Below are 18,859 nucleotides of genomic sequence, written 5' to 3'. Positions count from 1 at the left end.
GAAGACTGGACAAAATCTGCCTATTTATTTGATATGGCACAAAGTAGGCCTATCGAGTTACACCTCCCAACATCCCATTAATTTAGCAGCAGCCTAATCACGGGACAATTTGCAATGATCTATTACCCGGTATTCTTTGGACTATGGGAGGAAACAGGAGCACCCGAGGAAACCCATGCAGTCATATGTACAGATTTGCTCGCAGATGACACAGGAATTGAACCCCGAACCCTGACGCTGTATTAGCATTGTGTTAACTGCTGTGCTATCATTGTTAGTTGCTAGCAACTGACAATCAGAATATTGGATAACCTCGTTGCCCTTTCCATTACTAGTAACCACACTTCTTGCTTCTATCATCTCTTGCTTTAACGTTTTCTTCATCTTTTAAAAACCTGTATAGCTTTCTTTACAGGTACTTTCTTCTGTTGCAGAGACTGGTCTTTTAATCCCCATCTTCTTCAATTGTGTGGATAGGAGAAGACTTGGAGTGTCATGTGATAGTAGTGTGATCACTCGAGTTGAGTATGATGTTCCCCTAATGGGTTGTCTATTGACTGTAGGAGCCATTCCGGGATCCACATACCCTGATGCAGTGTGGGCAAGAGTTAAGCGGAGGCTGTGGTTAGTGGTTGTTCGTTCTCTCCTTTTGCAACTGCTGCTTGTTCTCTGGGGCACAGCAAAGGTTGCTGTCATGCAGTGCAGCTCCATCTTCAGCAGATTTTCTTCAGGTGTATGTACTGAGTGCAAGGTCCTCCCAGTTTTCAGATGTAATGTTGAATTTCTTCAGGCTGATTTTGATGTTATCTTTGAAACATTTTCTTTGCCCGCTGGGTACTCACTAGCCTTCCTTCAACAAGTAAAGGATCTGTTTGGAGAGGCGTGAGTCAGGCATCCTGATGACATGACTCATCCATCAGAGTTGGTGTTGCCTTACCGTACTGTGGTGGAGATGCTGTTCCTGTTGGCCTCCTCCAGTACTCTGCCGTTTTGTGTCTGGACTTCCAGCTGATTCTCAAAATCTTTTGAGGGATCTTTAGTCATGTTGTTCCAGGGCTTTCAGGTGTCTGCCGCAGCTGTCACACACAAAATGCTGGAGGAGCTCAGCAGACCAGGGGACATCTATGGAAAAGATTAAACACTTGACATTTCAGGCTGAAAACATTTATCTAGACTGGAAAAAGGATGGAAAGTTAGAACAAGGTGGGGGAGGGGAGGAAGAAGTACGAGGTGGTAGGTGATAAGTGAAACCAGGAGAGGGGGCAGGGTGAAGTAAAAAGCTGGGAAGTTGATATGTGCAAGAGATCGGTTAAAATTAAAAGAGAGAGGTAAAAGAGAGGAGTGGAGATCTGTGATCTCTACTGTAGGTGGTCCAAGATTCAGCTCCATACAATAATGTAGAAAGCATGACTGCTCTGTAGACCAAAAGTTTTGTTTGGACCTGCAGGTCGTGGTCTTCAAAGACTCTTTTCCTAAATTTTGCACAGGCTTCTCTGCTCAGAGGGTGCCCTGTATTCACAACGAGGAAAGCCATGACTTGCCATGAGAACTGAAGGGATCATTTATGCCTCCTTCACAATTTGAATGCAGGTATAGTAACATGCAAACATCTGAGCTAATGGGATTAATCCACTGTAGCTGGCAATTGCAGTGCATGAAATGATGTGCAAAAATTATGTTTAAAATTACAATGCCATTTAAGTTACTGAAGCTTGAAATCAGCTAAACTTGAGTTAAATGTTGCACATCTCAATAAAATTGCAGCCAATAAGTTACTTGCCGAATTCATTTTGTGCTTAATTGGTCCTCACCACAGTCTATCCACTCCAGTTTTATTTATATGTTAAGGCTTTGAGATTTTATGTTTATTTGGTTCCTTAATTGATCTTTGTCCTCTGTTGCTTGATTCTTTAAACACATCGTTACCTTTCCACCAGAGAAGCTCCCGCTGTGATTCACTTGTCCATTCATTCCTCCCCACTAATTTCCCTCCTGGCACATCTCCCTGTCTGTGGAAGAAACCCGTCCTCTCACCTCCTCCCTCACCACCATTAAGGGCCCAAATAGTCTTTGCAGATTAGGTAACACTTCACCAGCAAATTTGTTGGGACTGTCTACTGAATCCCATGCATTCTCCTCTACGTGAGCGGAACCCGATGTAATTTGGAGGACTGCTTTGTTGAGCACTTCCACTCCATCCACCAAAAGCAGAATGTTCTGGTGGGCAACGATTTTAATTCCTATCCCCATTCCCATTCTGACATGTCTGTCCATGGCCTCCTCTTCTGCCATTCTCAGTGTGGAGAAGCAACAACTCATATTCTGTCTAGGCAGCCTCGAACCCCAAGGCATGAACATCGATTTCTCATTCTGGTATTTTTTTCTCTTTTTTTCACCCCTCACCCTTCCCTCTTCTTCCATTCCCTGTTCTGGCTTCTACCTCTTCTCCTCACTTGCCTATCACCTCCACCTATTGCCCCTCCTCCTTCCCTTTCTCCCATGATCCACTCTCCTCTCCTATCAAATTCCTTCTTCTCCAACTCTTTACAACTTCTTACTTCGTCCTCTCTTCCCCCACCCACCTGATGTCACCTATCTCCTTGTAGCTTGTACTCTTCCCCCTCCACCAGCCTTCTTATTCTGGCTTCTTCCCCCTTCCTTTCCAGTCTCAGAGCAAAATGTTGACTCTTTATTCCTCTCCATAGATGCTACCTGACCTGCTGAGTTCCTCCAGCATTTTGTGTGTGTCGCTCAATCATGATTATTCCAGGATACAGTGACATGGTTCGTTAGACTAATAACATCCAGAAAAATATTTATTTTTTTCTCTGTAAATGCCCACAAGAAAATGAATCTCATTTGTATATGGTAACATATATTTTCTTTGATAATTAGTTTCCTTTGAACTAGATAGTTTTCCTTTCAATCCTTCACCTTCCTTTGGCCCAATCAATACCATTTCTCTGGGACAACACTTAGGTGTCCACTACCTGCACTGCAGAACCTTATCATGTCTAACTCTGGCCAGGCAGCATCTCTAGGAAGAGGTACAGTCGACGTTTCAGGCCGAGACCCTTCTGACTGAAGGAAGAGTTAGTAAGAGATTTGAAAGTGGGAGGGGGAGGGGGAGATCCAAAATAATAGGAGAAGACAGGAGGGGGAGGGATGGAGCCAAGAGCTGGACAGGTGATTGGCAAAAGGGATATGAGAAGATCATGGGACAGGAGGCCCAGGGAGAAGGAAAAGGGGGAGGGGCGGAAACCCAGAGGGTGGGCGAGGGGTATAGTCAGAGGGACAGAGGGAGAAAAAGGAGAGTGAGAGAAAGAATATGTGTATATAAATTACGGATGGGGTACGAGGGGGAGGTGGGGCCTTAGCGGAAGTTAGAGAAGTCGATGTTCATGCCATCAGGTCGGAGGCTATCCAGACGGAATATAAGGTGTTGTTCCTCCAACCTGAGTGTGGCTTCATCTTTACAGTAGAGGAGGCCATGGATAGTCATGTCAGAATGGGAATGGGATATGGAATTAAAATGTGTGGCCACTGGGAGATCTTGCTTTCTCTGGCGGACAGAGCGTAGGTGTTCAGCAAAGCGGTCTCCCAGTCTGCGTCGGGTCTCGCCAATATATAGAAGGCCACATTGGGAGCACCGGACGCAGTATATCACCCCAGCCGACTCACAGGTGAAGTGTCGCCTCACCTGGAAGGACTGTCTGAGGCCCTGAATGGTGATGAGGGAGGAAGTGTAAGGGCATGTGTAGCACTTGTTCCGCTTACAAGGATAAGTGCCAGGAGGGAGATCAGTGGGGAGGGATGGGGGGGACGAATGGACAAGGGAGTCGCATAGGGAGCGATCCCTGTGGAAAGCGGGGGGGGGGGGGGGAGGGAAAGATGTGCTTAGTGGTGGGATCCCATTGGAGGTGACGGAAGTTACGGAGAATAATATGTTGGACCCGGAGGCTGGTGGGGTGGTAGGTGAGGGCCAAGGGAACCCTATTCCTAGTGGGGTGGCCGAAGGATGGAGTGAGAGCAGATGTGCGTGAAATGGGGGAGATGCGTTTGAGAGCAGAGTTTGAGAACTCCGCCCCCCCCACCCCCCACCCTTCATTCCTCTGCCTCTATCACGTCTGAAACATCAGAACCCTGGAACATTAAGTTGCCAGTCCTGCCCCTCCTGTAGTCAAGTTTCACTAATGGCTATAATGTGGTAATTCCACGTGTCAATCCACGCCCTCAGCTTGCCAGCCTTCCCCACAATACACCTTGCATTGAAATAGACACACTTCAGAAGATTATTACCACCGCACACAACCCTTCTGTTTGTGACTTTTCATGAACTTCTAACATCATTTATTTTCACCCCTGCTCCACTATCTGCTCTGGCACTCTGGTTCCCGTCCCCCTGCAAATCTAGTTTAAACCCTCCCCAACAGCACTAACAAACCTCCCTGCAAGGCTATTGGTCTCCTTGTAGTTCAAGTGTAACCCGTCTCTCTTGTACAAGTCCCACCTGCCCCAGAAGAGGGCACCATTCCATCTCCACGCCCTCTCTCTCCACAAAATCTCTAACAAGTTATCAAATGCAATTTCATTTTCAAAAACCCATGTTAACTCAGCCTAATTGTTTTACGATAATCACTGTGCTACAGTGTGACTCATAGATTCACAATGAGGTATGACAAATTGGCCATAGTCCCCCTTCCATCCCCACTTTCTTGAACCCCAGTGTTCATATAAACTACATTCCGATCAGGACATTTAAAAGCCCAGGAGGCAGGCATCACTTCCGTTAGATTTTTCAACCTTTAAACACATTCATTTCTCCAATGTCTGCTTTACTCATTAAAGCGACATGGGCTTCACAGGATGAGCCGGCATTAATTGCTCTTGAGAAGCTGCTGTCTTGAACCAGCTTCAACGAGCTGCAGTTCTTGATGTTTAAGCCTACCCACAATGCTTTTAAGGAAGGAGTTCCAGGACTTTGATACATTGGCAGTAAGGAAACTGCGATATATTTCCATGTTGGGATGATTTGTGCCTTGGAAGGCAACTTTCAGAGAGTTGTGTCTCCATGCTTCCTGTAAATGGCACAAACTGCTGTTTTGTATTGGTGGTGGAGTGAATGGCTGTGGATAAGGTGCCTATCGAGCAGGTTACTCTCTTCTGCTGCATTGGGAAGGAGGTACAGGAGCCTTAGGTCCCACACCACCAGGTTCAGGAACAGTTATTACCCCTCAACCATCAGGCTCCTGAACCAGTGGGGATAACATCCCACCACAGAACTAATTCTACAACCTATGGACTCAATTTCAAGGACTCTAGATCTCATGCTCTCAGCATTATTTTTTACTTATTTATTATGAGGGTGATTATTATTATTATTTGTTTATTTCTGTATTTTCATAGTTCATCTTCTTTTGCACATTGGTTCTTTGTTCAGACTTTGTGTAGAGTTTTTCATTGATTCCATTGTATTTCTTTGTATTTACTGTGAATGCCTGTGAGAAAACGAGTCTCAAGGTGGTATATAGTTATATGTTCTTTGTACTTTAATAATAAATTTACTTTGAACTCGGTGTTGAGTTTCTTGATGTTGTTGAAACTGCACTCATCCAGGCAAATGGAGAATGTCCCATTACACTTGTGACTTGATCCCTGTGGACTGTGGATGGTGGACAGGCTTTGAGCATTTAGGTGGTGAGATGTTCACAACAGAATTCCTAACTTCCTACCTGCTCTTGTAGCCACATTATATACATGGCTACTCCATTTTGGTTTCTGGTCAGCGATAACCAGCAGAATATTGATTGTTGGGTTTCAGTGGGTTGGGGGAAGAGTGAGAACTGGATTTTTCTCCTGTAGGAATCACATCCGACATTTGTGTAGTGTGAATGTTGCTTGCCACTGCGACTATTAGAGGCTGGAGCGGGAGGCCTGTTTTGGAGTTAAAGGACAGTGTATGTGTGTGGGAGGGACGGGGCTTGTTTTTTTGCTTGCCGTGTTCTGTGTTGTTCTGCCGAGCATCGTGAGCCTCTGTTGGTGCCAGAGTGTGTGGCAGCATTTGTGGACCGCCCCCAGCACACACTAGCGTGTGCTAGTTGTTAACACAACTGATACATTTCACTGTATGTTTCAATGTACACTTGATAAATAAACTTGGATCTTGAAATCTTGTCCAGTTCCTGATGCATTTGGATGTGGACTGCGTCATTATCTGACGAGTCACTGAACAATCATTAGTGAACACCTCTGGTTGCCTCCGTTGGTTGGGGTTGACCATGAACGTTACATCCCAGCTGTCTACGTGATACACAAGCCAGGCAATACAATATGGAGAACAAGCTGTTGCCATGCAGCAGACTCCTCCTCTCTACACAGCTGATGAATCCAAGGGAAGAGCAGAGACCGATACAGTTTGGCACCAGCAGCATTGCAGGAGTTGCCAGTCAGCGTTGAATTCAACGCAGGACTGCCTTACGGACTCCAGCTATGGATCTTGACTCAGGCTTTACTCCTGAAACTTTCCCCGTGAGCAGGTACAGCCACAAGGCAGCGGAGGTTTGAGATTAGCGTTCTCCAGCCATGGCTGACCTTACAACAGAAGGAGGTGATTGCTGAAAGCAGCTGGACTGGGGACTCCGAGGAACTCCTGCAGAGATGTGGTGATGCTGAGTTGATGGACCATTTGCCAATGCTAATTTCTTTAAGTTTATCATTCTCACTTTAACAGATCATTCTCAGACAACCTTGACTTGAAAATCTGAAAAAAGCTAATTTTTTAAAATTAAAATTTAATGCTTCAAGAATGTGATCATTTTCCAAGCTGGGGAAATTTAAACAGCCATCTGTGTTAAATAAATTAAATTAACCTTTAGAATCTAATTAGTTTCCATGTGTGATAAGGAGCTTTATTGAGAGTGCATCAGGTTGTAAAGAGAACAGTTCTGACTGACTGGGAGCTGGTGGAAACAAGAAAGACTGTTCTGAGGTTTGGTCTTCATTAAGTTGGAACTACAACTAAAGGTATTTTTTTACCTGCTCGGCATTTGTATAATCTTGGGTCTTCCAATGATCAAAATTTGTGACAAGTCAGCATCTAGGAGGAGGCTGAATGGTGCTGCAACAACTTCACTCTCGATGTCAGCGAGGTTATTGACTTCAGGAGGAGGAAACCAGAAATCCATGAGCCAATTCTCTTCTGGGTGGAGAGGGTCAGCAACTTTAAATTCTTGAATGTTGTCATTTCAGAAAATCTGTCCTGGGGCTAGCAAGTAAGTGCAATTCAAAGAAAGCACAGCAATGCCTCTACATTTTAAAAGTTAACAAAGATTTGGCATGTCATCTAAAACTTTGATAGACTTCTATAGATGTGTGGTAGAGAGTATTGACTGGCTGCATCACAGCCTGATAGGGAAGCAGCAATGCCCTTGAATAGAAAAGCCTACAAAGAGTAATGGATACGGCCCAGCCCATCACAGGTAAATCTCTCCTCTCCATTAAGCCCATCTACACGGAGCACTGTAACTGGAAAGCAGCATTCATTACCAAGGATTGCCTACCATCCAGACCATGCTGTCTTATTGCTGCTGCCTTCAAGAAGAAGGTACTGGAACCTCAGGACCCACACCACCAGGTTCAGGAACATTTTTTACCCCTCGTCCATCAGGCTTGTGAACCAGAGGGGACAACTTCACTCACATTATCACTGAACTGTTTCTACAATCTATAGACTCACTTTCGTCTCATGTTCTCAATCCTTACTGCTTATTTATTTGTTTGTTTGTTTGTTTATTTATTTATTATTATTTTATTCTTTTTGCATTTACACAGTTTGATATCCTTTGCACATTGGTTGTTTGTTTGTCCTGTTTGGTTCGGTCTTTCCTTGATTCTTTGTGTTCCCTGTATTTTATTGTGAATACCTACAAGAAAATCAGATTCAGGGTTGTATATGTGACATATATATATTTTAATAATAAATTTCCTTTGAAGTTTGAACTTTATAATTGGAAGAAAAATCGAGACAGAGATAATTTCCTTGTACGTTGCATGTTTGAAGTGACTTGCACGGGGCCCAAGATGTCGCCACGCAGACTACGTAGTACATAAGCATCCCTTCATCCCTATACTTCATTAAAGTACTGGTTCAGGAATAGTTCTGCCCATGGCTATGAAAGTGACCAAGGCTTTGACATTCTCTGCAACTTTATCTGGCCAAGGGAGTGCCAGTGACATTTACCACATTCATCAAACATTGACCCATTGATGTATCTGACACGTTAGGAAAGCTTGGCTTGTCTGAAGCAACAAGTTTATCATCCCTGGTGTATAGGACATGAGATGCTGAGACAGAGAAACTTGCCCTCAGGTAGTAAGGTGGAGACACAAGAGACTGCAAATGCTGGAATCTGCGGGGATCTCAGTGGGTCGAGCAGCATCTGTGGAAGGAAATAAATTATCAATGTTTTGCAATGAAATCTGCATCAGGACTGAGAGGGGAGAGGGGAGATAGTCAGCATTTTAAAAGGTATTTAGACAGGTACAAGTTGAGTGAAGTTATTCTCTCTGGTTCAAGAGCCCGATGGTTGATGGGTAATAACTATTCCTGAACCTGGTGATGTGGATGTGGGTCCTGGGGCTCCTGTGATAGAGAGCATGTACTGGATGCCGGGTAATAACTATTCCTGAACCTGGTGATGCGGGTGTGGGTCCTGGGGCTCCTGTGATAGAGAGCATGTAGTGGATGTGGGTGGTTCCTTGTGATGGATGCTGGTTTCCTGCAACAGCACACCGTGCAGATGTGCTCAGTGATGGCGAGGGATTTACCTGGGTTGGACTAAAGCCCTCCCTACCCTTGAGCACAGTTACACGGACTGCTGTCACAGGACGGAAGCATCCTTCGTTAAGGACCCTCACCATATAGGCCATGTTCTCTTTGATTTATTTAGTGGAAAGGAAAGTTGCAGTGGAGTGTTGTTTGGAGTCACTAACACGTTATATATTTAGCATCACTGACGTATAACATAATTTCACGATTACAGCTCTCATCAGATGTCACACTTATCGGCCTCAAGCACGCAACAGGTGATGCTCTAAGGCTCTGCGCACAACCCCACAGTACAAATAAAGAGGAGACGTTTTCATTCTATCTCTTCAAAGTGGGATGGAGCTATAGAAACCCAGCACCAGAGATGACCATCCAGTAAGTACGTATAGTAGAATGTCTTCATGCAGTATCCACTGCTGGCATATTTATGCAATTAGTTAACTTCCATTGCAACAGGAAAGTTGGAGTAGAATTCCAGCTTTCAGGTTGGATTGGGAATGGGCCAGTGGATGTGTTGGAGTAGAATTCCAGCTTTCAGGTCAGATTGGGAATGGACCAGTGGATCTGTTGGAGTAGAATTCCAGCTTTCAGGTCGGATTGGGAATGGACCAGTGGATGTGTTGGAGTAGAATTCCAGCTTTCAGGTCAGATTGGGAATGGACCAGTGGATATGTTGGAGTAGAATTCCAGCTTTCAGGTCGGATTGGGAATGGACCAGTGGATGTGTTGGAGTAGAATTCCAGCTTTCAGGTCGGATTGGAAATGGACCAGTGGATGTGTTGGAGTAGAATTCCAGCTTTCAGGTCAGATTGGGAATGGACCAGTGGATGTGTTGGAGTAGAATTCCAGCTTTCAGGTCGGATTGGGAATGGACCAGTGGATGTGTTGGAGTAGAATTCCAGCTTTCAGGTCAGATTGGGAATGGACCAGTGGATGTGTTGGAGTAGGAATCCAGCTTTCAGGTCAGATTGGGAATGGAGCAGTGGTTGTGTTGGAGTAGAATTCCAGCTTTCAGGTCGGATTGGGAATGGACCAGTGGATGTGTTGGAGTAGAATTCCAGCTTTCAGGTCGGATTGGGAATGGACCAGTGGATGTGTTGGAGTAGAATTCCAGCTTTCAGGTCAATTGGGAATGGACCAGTGGATGTGTTGGAGTAGAATTCCAGCTTTCAGGTCGGATTGGGAATGGACCAGTGGATGTGTTGGAGTAGGAATCCAGCTTTCAGGTCAGATTGGGAATGGAGCAGTGGTTGTGTTGGAGTAGAATTCCAGCTTTCAGGTCGGATTGGGAATGGACCAGTGGATGTGTTGGAGTAGAATTCCAGCTTTCAGGTCAATTGGGAATGGACCAGTGGATGTGTTGGAGTAGAATTCCAGCTTTCAGGTCGGATTGGGAATGGACCAGTGGATGTGTTGGAGTAGGAATCCAGCTTTCAGGTCAGATGGGAATGGAGCAGTGGTTGTGTTGGAGTAGAATTCCAGCTTTCAGGTCGGATTGGGAATGGACCAGTGGATGTGTTGGAGTAGAATTCCAGCTTTCAGGTCGGATTGGGAATGGACCAGTGGATGTGTTGGAGTAGAATTCCAGCTTTCAGGTCGGATTGGGAATGGACCAGTGGATGTGTTGGAGTAGAATTCCAGCTTTCAGGTCAATTGGGAATGGACCAGTGGATGTGTTGGAGTAGAATTCCAGCTTTCAGGTCGGATTGGGAATGGACCAGTGGATGTGTTGGAGTAGAATTCCAGCTTTCAGGTCAGATTGGGAATGGACCAGTGGATATGTTGGAGTAGAATTCCAGCTTTCAGGTCAGATTGGGAATAGACCAGTGGATGTGTTGTAGTAGGAATCCAGCTTTCAGGTCGGATTGGGAATGGAGCAGTGGTTGTGTTGGAGTAGAATTCCAGCTTTCAGGTCGGATTGGGAATGGACCAGTGGATGTGTTGGAGTAGAATTCCAGCTTTCAGGTCGGATTGGGAATGGACCAGTGGATGTGTTGGAGTAGAATTCCAGCTTTCAGGTCAGATTGGGAATGGAGCAGTGGTTGTGTTGGAGTAGAATTCCAGCTTTCAGGTCGGATTGGGAATGGACCAGTGGATGTGTTGGAGTAGAATTCCAGCTTTCAGGTCGGATTGGGAATGGACCAGTGGATGTGTTGGAGTAGAATTCCAGCTTTCAGGTCAATTGGGAATGGACCAGTGGATGTGTTGGAGTAGAATTCCAGCTTTCAGGTCGGATTGGGAATGGACCAGTGGATGTGTTGGAGTAGGAATCCAGCTTTCAGGTCAGATTGGGAATGGAGCAGTGGTTGTGTTGGAGTAGAATTCCAGCTTTCAGGTCGGATTGGGAATGGACCAGTGGATGTGTTGGAGTAGAATTCCAGCTTTCAGGTCGGATTGGGAATGGACCAGTGGATGTGTTGGAGTAGAATTCCAGCTTTCAGGTCGGATTGGGAATGGACCAGTGGATGTGTTGGAGTAGAATTCCAGCTTTCAGGTCGGATTGGGAATGGACCAGTGGATGTGTTGGAGTAGAATTCCAGCTTTCAGGTCAATTGGGAATGGACCAGTGGATGTGTTGGAGTAGAATTCCAGCTTTCAGGTCGGATTGGGAATGGACCAGTGGATGTGTTGGAGTAGAATTCCAGCTTTCAGGTCAGATTGGGAATGAACCAGTGGATATGTTGGAGTAGAATTCCAGCTTTCAGGTCAGATTGGGAATAGACCAGTGGATGTGTTGTAGTAGGAATCCAGCTTTCAGGTCGGATTGGGAATGGAGCAGTGGTTGTGTTGGAGTAGAATTCCAGCTTTCAGGTCGGATTGGGAATGGACCAGTGGATGTGTTGGAGTAGAATTCCAGCTTTCAGGTCGGATTGGGAATGGACCAGTGGATGTGTTGGAGTAGAATTCCAGCTTTCAGGTCAGATTGGGAATGGACCAGTGGATGTGTTGGAGTAGAATTCCAGTTTTCAGATCAGATTGGGAATGGACCAGTGGATGTGTTGGAGTAGAATTCCAGCTTTCAGGTCGGATTGGGAATGGACCAGTGGATGTGTTGGAGTAGGAATCCAGCTTTCAGGTCAGATTGGGAATGGAGCAGTGGTTGTGTTGGAGTAGAATTCCAGCTTTCAGGTCGGATTGGGAATCGAGCAGTGGATATGTTGGAGTAGAATTCCAGCTTTCAGGTCGGATTGGGAATGGACCAGTGGATGTGTTGGAGTAGGAATCCAGCTTTCAAGTCGGATTGGGAATGGAGCAGTGGATGTGTTGGAGTAGAATTCCAGCTTTCAGGTTGGATTGGGAATGGACCAGTGGATGTGTTGGAGTAGGAATCCAGCTTTCAGGTCGGATTGAGAATGGAGCAGTGGTTGTGTTGGAGTAGAAATCCAGCTTTCAGGTCGGATTGGGAATGGAGCAGTGGATGTGTTGGAGTAGAATTCCAGCTTTCAGGTCGGATTGGGAATGGACCAGTGGATGTGTTGGAGTAGGAATCCAGCTTTCAGGTCGGATTGAGAATGGAGCAGTGGTTGTGTTGGAGTAGAAATCCAGCTTTCAGGTTGGATTGGGAATGGACCAGTGGATGTGTTGGAGTAGGAATCCAGCTTTCAGGTCGGATTGAGAATGGAGCAGTGGTTGTGTTGGAGTAGGAATCCAGCTTTCAGGTCGGATTGGGAATGGAGCAGTGGATGTGTTGGTTTATCAATGAAACAGGCTACAGAGGGCGGTGGAAACAACCCACTGCGGCACAGGCAAAGTCCCCCCACTATTCAATACATCCACAAGGATTGATGCAGATTCATCACCAAGGACCCCATCATCCAGACAATGCCCTCCTCTTGCTACTACCATCTGGCAGGAGGTACAGAAGCCTTGGGTCCCACACCACCAGTTATTATCCCACAACCATCAGGATCATGAACCGCTGTGGAAACTTCACTCACCACTACTCTGAACTGACTCTACAACCTACAAATTCACTTCCAAGGGCTCGTTACAACTCATGTTATCTGTATTATTTTTATTTATGCAGATTATCTTCTTTTACACCTGACACGTTTGTCAGTTTTTGTAGTTTTCCATAATCTGAAGATAGTGAATAGTGTTTTATTATTTTTTTATTTTAACGATACAGTGCAGAGTAGGCCCTGACAACCCCACACCCCGATTAACCCTAACCTTGTCGCGGGACAACTTGCAATGGCCATTTATCCTACCCAGAACATCTTTAGACTGTGGCAGGAAACCGGAGCACCCGGAGAAAGCCCTCGCATTCCACGGGGAGGACATACAGAGACTCTTTACAGAACAGCGCTGGTATTGACCTCTGAACTCTGGAACGCCCCAAGCTGAAGTAACATCACGCTAACCAGCACACTACCATGGCGTCCTTAGTGATGTACGTACAGTACATACTTCGGTAATAAATGTAATTTGAACTTTGAATCTGGATAATCATCAACAACCAAGCTACTGAGATTAAAAGATACAGTAGCATTCGTACAGTTCCATTCAGACTTCTTCAGGATGTCCCAAGGTGCATTGCAAACAATTCAATGTATTTTTGGAAGTGTAATCACTGTTGTAAGAGTAGATAAATATATCACAGGATCTCACAGTCAGTCCTGGTTGCAGTGTTAAAAAAAACAAGTTGCAGTGAGGGGTTATTCTTGGTGCTCCTTATCAAAGATTTTACATTCTTCAAGCTCAGAATTCCTCATACACAGCAGTGACAAAGATCACTGTAACAGGCCTTGCTGATACACAGTGTGAATGTGATATTATTGAAAGGAATTCAAGGAGTCTCTGGACTGTGAGAGGCATAAATAGGGGAGACAGTCAGAACCCCAAGTTCAAGTTTAATTAGCACTGAACCATACTTGAATAAAGCCAAACGAAGCAGCATTCCTCCAGAGCCAAGGTGTAAAACACTTCACCAACAGCATATAGCACAAAGAGTACATATGGCTATGATTTCAGAAAAACATACCGTCAAAAAAGGAAAAATAATACAGCCCAGTCGCTAAGTGGCATGACTGCAGTTTATCCTGGTCCAGCTTGTTCTTCCACTAAGTGAACACTGGAGGGCAGCACCGAGCAAACACCAGAGGGCCTGTTTCCCATAGTAGGGGTATCAAAGAGGGTATACTAGAGGGTTGTAAATTTAGGGGAAAGAAAGGAATTTCAAAGAGGGTCTGAGAAGAACATTTTTGCATCTGGAACTCACTATCAAAGGAATCAGACATGATTCCTACACTGAAGAAGCATTTAGCCAAGGACAAGGCTTAAATGGTCATGGTTCTAATACAGGCACAAAGGTCAGCCGAGACATAATGGGCTGTTTCTATGCTGTATGACTCAGTGAATCTCTTCCTGGTGGAGAACATGCTTGTATTGGTGGGTGTCTGGATTCTGAAGACACAGTGTGGCAGTGTCAGTGGCCTCCATTTTAATTTTAGATGGGTGGGTAGCAGGCACGTTCAAATTAGGGCACTTTGAATTTACAGGAGAGAAATGACTTCCAGCTAAATTTCTAGGTAATTGTCGTTGATCAATTGAAAGCCACAGATCTGCTGTAAACAATAAGGAATTTGGGAGCTGTTAGTGAGGAAATTCAAGATCTGCTGTGTGCAGCACTGCAATATATGCATGCCAGACTCTGATCTGATAGGTCTGGGCCAGGGCCATTGCTAATAAACACTTATACATTCAATGTGTCAACCATCTGGCAAATGACAAAAAATCAACATGCAGATTTAAAAACCTGAGAGAAATAGCCAGTGAGAATCGCAGACGGTGTCAATAGAAACTTGGCAAGCCTGTTTCTTGCTGAAATCTGATTAATTTTTCCATCTTATTTTGCATCATTGGGTTTTATTGTTTATCGAAGTTCTTTGTTAATTCATTTTATTTAGCAGTTCATGTAGCTCAATGAATCTCTATTAGAATTGCCAAACAATTAAGAAAATAATCAAGATCAATGTGTTGATTAAAATATTTGATCTCAGTTAATTTTTGTTTAATTACATGGTCAATGATTATAAACCCGCAGCCTTCCATTCAAACTTATTAATAATGAGATTAGTACTAGAGGACATAGGAGGGAGACTGAAAATCAGGCTGACTGGTGCCACAACAACCTGTCAGCAAAAGCAAGGGGCTGATTATTGAGCAAACAACAGGAATTCTTCAGATGATGGAAATTCAAGCAACACACATCAAAGTTGCTGGTGAATGCAGCAGGCCAGGAAGCATCTCTAGGAAGAGGTACAGTCGACGTTTCGGATGAAGGGTCTCGGCCTGAAACGTCGACTGTACCTCTTCCTAGAGATGCTGCCTGGCCTGCTGCGTTCACCAGCAACTTTGATGTGTGTTGGCTGATTATTGACTTCAGGAGAAGGAAATTGGAGATCCATGAGCCAGTCCCCATCAGGGGATCCGAAGAGGAGAGAATCACACACTTCAAATTCTTCAGCAGTATCATTTCAGAGGATCTTCCTTGGAACAGCACATAAGTGCCATTACGAAAAAAACATGCAAGTCCCTTGACTTTCCTGGAAGTTTGCGAAGACTCAGCATGTCAAGTAAAACTTTGACTAAGTTCTATAGATGTACAACCTAGTATGGAAACACCAAAACCCTTGAATGAAAAAGCCCACAAGAAATAGTGGATACAGCCCAGTCATTCACAGGTAAAATGCTCTGCACCAATGTTCAGTGTGCAAGGGTGGAGACAGTGTCACAGATACTGTTCAGTGTGTGATGGTGGAAACACTGTCACAGATATTGTTCAGTGTGTGATGGTGGAAAAACTGTTACAGATATTGTTCAGTGTGTGATGGTGGAGACACTGTCACAGATATTGTTCAGTGTGTGATGGTGGAAACACTATTATAGATATTGTTCAGTGTGTGATGGTGGAGACACAGTTATAGATATTGTTCAGTGTGTGATGGTGGAGACACAGTTATAGATATTTTTCAGTGTGTGATGGTGGAGACACTGTCACAGATATTGTTCAGTGTGTGATGGCGGAGACACTGTTACAGATATTGCTGAGTGTGTGTTGGTGGAGACACCGATGTTAAGTGTGATGGTGGAGACACTGTTAGAGATATTGTTCAGTGTGTGATGGTGGAGACACTGTCACAGATATTGTTCAGCGTGTGATGGTGGACAGACAGTTGCAGATATTATTCAGTCTGTGAAGATGGAGACACTGATGCATATATTATACAGTGTGTGATGGTGGAGACACTGTCACAGATACTGTTCAGTGTGTGATGGTGGAGACACCGTCACAGATATTTTTTTCTGTGTGATGGTGGAAACACTGATACAGATATTGTTCATTGTGTGATGGTGGAGACACTGTCACAGATACTGTTCAGTGTGTGATGGTGCAGACACTGTTACAAATATTGTTCAGTGTGTGATGGTGGAGACACTGTTACAGATATTGCTGAGTGTGTGTTGGTGGAGACACTGATGTTAAGTGTGATGGTGGAGACACTGTTACTGATATTGTTCAGTGTGTAATGGTGGAGACACAGTTACAGATATTGTTCAGTGTGTGATGGTGGAGACACTGTTAGAGATATTGTTCAGTGTGTGATGGTGGACAGACAGTTGCAGATATTATTCAGTCTGTGAAGGTGGAGACACTGATGCATATATTATACAGTGTGTGATGGTGGAGACACTGTCACAGATACTGTTCAGTGTGTGATGGTGGAGACACCGTCACAGATATTTTTTTGTGTGTGATGGTGGAAACACTGATACAGATATTGTTCATTGTGTGATGGTGGAGACACTGTCACAGATACTGTTCAGTGTGTGATGGTGCAGACACTGTTACAAATATTGTTCAGTGTGTGATGGTGAAGACACTGTTACAGATATTGCTGAGTGTGTGTTGGTGGAGACACTGATGTTAAGTGTGATGGTGGAGACACTGTTACTGATATTGTTCAGTGTGTAATGGTGGAGACACTGTTAGAGATATTGTTCAGTGTGTGATGGTGGAGACACTGTTACAGATATTGTACAGTGTGTGATTTGAGAAACACTGTTACAGATTTTGTTTAGTGTGTGATGGTGCAGACACCGTCACAAATGTTGTTCAATGTGTGTTGGTGGAGACACCGATCTTCAGTGTGATGGTGGAGACACTGTTACAGATATTGCTAAGTGTGTGGTGGTGGAGACACTGTTATAGATATTGTTCAGTGTGTGATGGTGGAGACATCGTTACAGATACTGTTCAGTGTGTAATGGTGGAGACACTGTCACAGATATTGTTAAGTGTGTGATGGTGGAGACACTGTCACAGATATTGTTCAGTGTGTGATTTGGGAAACACTGTTACAGATTTTATTCAGTGTGTGATGGTGCAGACACCGTCACAAATGTTGTTCAATGTGTGTTGGTGGAGACACCGATCTTCAGTGTGATGGTGGGGACACTGTTACAGATATTGCTAAGTGTGTGGTGGTGGAGACACTGTTACAGATATTGTTCAGTGTGTGATGGTGGAGACACTGTTGCAGATATTGTTCAGTGTGTGATGGTGGAGACACTGTAACAGATATTGTTACGAGTGTGATGGTGGAGACATCGTTACAGATAATTTTCAGTGTGATGGTGGAGACATCGTTACAGATATTGTTCAGTGTGTAATGGTGCAGACACTGTTACAGATATTGTGCAGTGTGTGATGCTGGAAACACTGTTATAGATATTGTTCAGAGTGTGATGGTGGAGACACTGTTACAGATATTGTTAAGTGTGTAATGGTGGAAACTCTATACAGATATTGTTCAGTGTGTGATGGTGGAAACACCTTCAGAGATAATGTTCAGTTTGTGATGGTGGAATCACCGTTACAGATATTGCTGAGTGTGTGATGGTGAAGACACCGTCACAGATGTTTTCTCGTGTGTGACGGTGGAGACACAGTTACAGTTATTGTTCAGTGTGTGATGGTGGAGACACAGTTACAGATATTGTTCAGTGTGATGGTGGAGACACAGTTACAGATATTGTTCAGTGTGTGATTGTGGAGACTCTGTTACAGATATTGTTCAGTGTGTGATGGTGGAGACACTGTTACAGATATTGTTCAGTGTGTGATTGTGGAGACACTGTTACAGATATTGTACTGTGTGTGATGGTGGAGACACAGTCACAGATATTGTTCAGTGTGTGATGGTGGAGACAGTGTCACAGATATTGTTCAGTGTGTGATGGTGGAAACACAGTTACAGATATTGTTTCGTGTGTGATGGTGGAAACACAGTTACAGATATTATATCATGTGTGTGGGTGGAGACACTGTTACAGTTATTTTTAAGAGTTTTGATGGTGGAGACACTGTTATAGATATTGTTCAGTGTGTGATGGTGGAGACACTGTCACAGATATTGTTCAGTGTGTGATGGTGGAGACACTGTTATAGATATTGTTCAGTGTGATGGTGGAGACGCTGTTACAGATATTGTTCAGTGTGTGATTGTGGAGACACTGTTACAGATATTGTACTGTGTGTGATGGTGGAGATACTAAACAGATATTGTTCAGTGTGTGATGGTGGAGACACTGTCACAGATATTGTTCAGTGTGTGATGGTGGAGACACTGTTATAGATATTGTTCAGTGTGTGATGGTGGAGACACTGTTATAGATATTGTTCAGTGTGATGGTGGAGACACTGTTACAGATATTGTTCAGTGTGTGATGGTGGAGACACTGTTACAGATATTGTTCAGTGTGTGATGGTGGAGACACTGTCACAGATATTGTTCAGTGTGTGATGGTGGAGACACTGTCACAGATATTGTTCAGGGTGTGATGGTGGAAACACCGTTACAGATATTGCTGAGTGTGTGATGGTGAAGACACCGTCACAGATGTTTTCTCGTGTGTGATGGTGGAAACACCGTCACAGATATTGTTTCGTGTGTGATGGTGGAAACACTGTTACAGATATTGTTCAGTGTGTGATGGTGAGACACTGTCACAGATATTGTTCAGTGT

Source organism: Mobula birostris, chromosome 16, assembly GCF_030028105.1.
Source record: "Mobula birostris isolate sMobBir1 chromosome 16, sMobBir1.hap1, whole genome shotgun sequence".
NCBI lineage: Eukaryota > Metazoa > Chordata > Chondrichthyes > Myliobatiformes > Myliobatidae > Mobula > Mobula birostris.
This window is presented reverse-complemented; position numbering follows the sequence as displayed.